This window comes from Lacerta agilis, chromosome 13 (assembly GCF_009819535.1).
Source record: "Lacerta agilis isolate rLacAgi1 chromosome 13, rLacAgi1.pri, whole genome shotgun sequence".
Classification (NCBI taxonomy): Eukaryota; Metazoa; Chordata; class Lepidosauria; order Squamata; family Lacertidae; genus Lacerta; species Lacerta agilis.
The window spans coordinates 35,299,947-35,304,199 of NC_046324.1; positions in this window are offsets into that span (position 1 = coordinate 35,299,947).

A 4,253-nucleotide genomic window follows, 5' to 3' on the forward strand; every position below is an offset into this window, starting at 1 on the left:
GTGTGCTTTGGGCTTGTGTGTGTGTGTGTGTGAGAGAGAGAGAGAGAGACAAGGTAGAAACACATGCATACCTTAAGTATCTTAGAGTAAAAATGGGAAAGACATGCAATTAATAAAATAATCCAAGGCCCCTAAAATTTATTTAATATTCCATTTTAGTTAACACAGTTCACCTACTCATTTAATCCCTGCAACAATCCTGTAAGGCAGGTTAGGTTGAGCGAGGGCCCCAAGATCACTCAGGGAGCTTTATGGTTGAGTGGGGATTTGACCCATGTCCTAGTCTTGACACTCTAACCTTTACACCACACTTGCTCTTTAAAAACTTTTAAAGCTGCAATGGCAACTAAGGGGGTGGGGAAGCACCAAGACAGACACTCCATGTTTTTGGAAGCTGTTTTTAATACATTCTCTCTCTCTCTCTCTCTCTCTCTCTCTCTCTCTCTCTCTCTGTCTGTCTCTCTCCCCCCTCTCTCTATATATAGTGAGCCATTTTATTTTATTTTATTTTAATTGCGGGGCAGGGTAAACGCAGTACTGTGCACCCAAACACATTTCACTAAAGTTCCATTTTCGGTTTCAAAACACACATTTCAAAGGGGCAACAAAATACAGGAAGTGTGCTTTAAAAAGAAAAGAAAAGAAACGAGTAACCTGGCTTACCTTCTTTTTCTTTTTTAAAGAAACACAGCATATAAATCTTACACGTTAAGAAACGTAATGAGGTGGCCACCCTCGCCTTCGGATCCAAGTGACCCTCTTTCTTGAAGTCACTTCCCCTCCCTTGTCAGGAACTCACAATCCTCCTCGCCGGGAGGCATTTTGAGCCACCACGAATTCTGCGAGAGAGCTCCTCTTTTATTTTTTATTTGTTTCAAATAAAAACAGATCGAAGATCCCGGGGGGCAGCCCCCTGCAGATCCACACCACACACGATCTAAGGCACATCCCATCGGGCATCTAAAGCTCATGGCTCCCCGCCCCTCCCCCCAGAAAACGGCGCTTGGTTTAAGGGTGCTGGGAACTGTAACTCTGTTGGGTTGGGTGAAACTACAACTCCCAGGATTCTTTGTGAAAGCAATATATATGCCATATGGATGTTATAGAAAACATCGCTGTCTTATTCTGGAAAGACCGTTGCTACTACCGGGCATTTCCGGCTGCATGAAACTAACACGGCGCCTCTCCCGCCGCATAAACAGGTTAACGCGGCGGCCATGCTGGGCCACACGGAGCTTCTTCGGCTCACCGCGACTGCCCGCCTTCGTACCCACCCAGCGCCGGCTTTCGCCCGCTTGTGGGCTGCAGCAGCGGCGGCGGCGGCGGCGTCTCCCTCTTCGGCCTCTGGCCTCTTGCGTCCTTTGCCAAACCTGTTCATGTCGCTTCCAGTGGGGCTCCGGTCTGCCTGGGAAGAAGGAAGCCCGTTACCTCGTCCTGCCAGGCCCGCCGACCTCACGGAAGCGCCCTCTGCGAGTCTTTCTCCCGACAGGCCGCCTCCAGCGACGCCCTCACGCGGCTCAGCTCCCCAACCCACAGGGACCGCTTTCAGAACCTGCCCGGCCGGTTCATACCTGTGGCGCTTAATCCCCCTTTGTACATATTCATCAAGCGCCACCAATCTTTTACGCGTTTCACTCAGTAGGGGCACCAGGAAAATAAACCAAAATCTGGGGCTTGTTGCATTTCTATTGTATGCTAAGATATCCGAAAGAAAAACAGTGTATGTTGATGAGAGGAGTCCAGCAAAAGGCGCGCGGGGAGACTTGCTTCCCGCTCTGGCACAACACCCATAGTTTTACCCCATTTATTATTTTAAATGGGGGTCTTACTCCAAGGTAAGCACATATGGGATTGCAGCCTTCAGCCCTTTAAAACTAGCCAGAGGATTGTACGCAGAAAGGAATCCCAATTTGGAGATGTTTTGCACAGAGGACCCTGTTAGGGATATTGTTTGAAGCAGCAGGGTTTTATCCTCTTGAAGTGAAAAACATTTAAGATTGTTAGTTGGTATCCATCCATCTCAGGAGACAATGGAAGAGAGCGCCTTGGGTAAAGTCAAGCCACTGGAGAGTTAAAGTGCCTGCTGTGGCTGTAGAGACCAAAACATGTGAGGCATGTTTTATTGCAGCTGGGGGAGATGAAGGCATCCAGTTTGCTGCTACAGGTGCGCCATGCCATTTCTTCCCTCTGTGCTCTCAGTGGTCATTTCTCCTCTGGTTACTGCTGTGGATACACAACCTGTCTCCAGGCACATCAGTAACTACCAGCACAAGTTTACTAGGAGGGAATGAAGTATCCTCAAGGGTAGACAAGGATGCTTCAACAAAATGGCAGTTCTTTATACAGCCACTGCCCACAACTGTAGCACCAGACAATATTCTGGAGGCATAACAACAGCTGCTTGGCATTGCTGGAATACTTTTTTTTTAAAGTAGCTTTTCTTGCAATTGCTGGGACCTGCAAAAATGACTGAAAGGATGCTGCCAGCAGGGGTCCATTTTTAAAAGAGTTGTCAGTCATGAGGTCTTATCTGCATCTCTCCAGCCCCCACTGTTTTGCAAGTTGGTCTTCCCAATACGGTTATACACAAATGCTTTCTAAATAAATCCCAGACCAGAATGGTCTGGTTACTAAACCTAAAATACTTCATTTCCTACAAATCAAAATGGATTCCAAGTTTGTTTGTTTTTAAGCTAATAAAAACAACAACTGAAATACATGAGCAGTAAGATTTTTGGCTGCTGTCCCAGAGTAACATTGGTACCAGTTGCCTCAAAAAGGGGTTGCACAGTTGAAAAAGCTAGAAACCTGAAGCTGTCTTATAGTCAGACCATTTCTCCAACTGGCTCAGTATTGTCTACACTTGCTGGCAGCAGCTTCAATAGTTTTAAATCCAAGTCATACCTGGAGATGCCAGGAAATGAAACTGGGACTTTTCTGCATGCAAACTTAGGCTATAACTCTTTCCATCAAAGCTGTAGTCCATACCTGTTAATATACTTCCTCCAAAATATTTTCCAGTTTTTTGGCTATGCAAAAAAGTCAATCAATCTTTGTGTAAGATACCTGTCGCTTTCCCATCAAATACCAAGAGCAAGTCTGCTAAAGTACTGAAAAGTGATTGTTTGGTAATAATTCTTTCCTGAAAATAGCCACCCAAATAACCTACAATCCACATGTGGAAATAGATACCTCCACCACTGGTGACAAATATGTTCTAATATTTTACTTTAAAAGTGGTGAGGCAGGTACCACCTTAAGAGAATTCTGTAATGTGAGCCTTCACTCTCACCAAAACCGCAGCCTAAGTCAAGTGGGCAGATCTGGAGTCGTACATCTCTGGGAGATTTGTTGGTGGGTCAGCATAATCCCCCAGATTTTGATGGCAGTTTAGCAACAAAATCCCCATGCCCCCCCCAAAAAAAATCAGGTTGCTGAAATAACAAAGCTTGGGGCAACCAGGAATGGATTGGGGTATGGAAGGACTTTGAACAAAGATCACTTCTGGTACTCAAAACATACCTTGTGCTAAGCAGCTTCTGTGCACGTAATTTCTTCCAGCTTTTAAACTGATTTTATCAGATGCAGCATACCTTAAGACACTGAATTTTGATGGGCAGCTAACAAACCTTACTAAGTAAATAAATGTGTCTTGTGTCTCCTTGCTATCCACCTGCTATGTTTCCAAGAGGTGCGGATCAATAAGCAACTTTAGCATATAGCTTCTCCTTTGCTGGTGATAAGACAGTCTCATCTATGGAGATCCTCTTGTAGTTTTTATTAAACACCTCAGAGAACTCTCTGTCTACTGAATAAAGACAGGAGTCTGTTATATTTTTAAAAAATTGTTTTTTATATAAAAAAAACATCACTAGCCAACATGAGCTGTCATTGACATTACTTTCTTTAAAAAAATCATTTAAGCCTGTCCAGTGTTTTTCAGATTCATGTAGTTAAATGCAAACACACAAGTTTTGTACCTGGGTATACATTCTAAGGAGGCATAATTGAAAGAAGGAAGCCAAACCTTATTTTGCGTCCCTGTTCAGAATCCTTAATACCAGTACAATTGTCGCAGAGCGTTGCAGGCACCATTTCAAAGTTTTGCACATGGAGGTGGTTCGGTCTAATGGAATAACATTCAAGTCCACATGTCCAAGCTTCAGACTTTTAGTGTGATCAGTTTTGAAAGAAGGATGGTTCAATCCACAGATCCCATGAACCAAATGAGCTTTTTCGGACAATGGGACAAC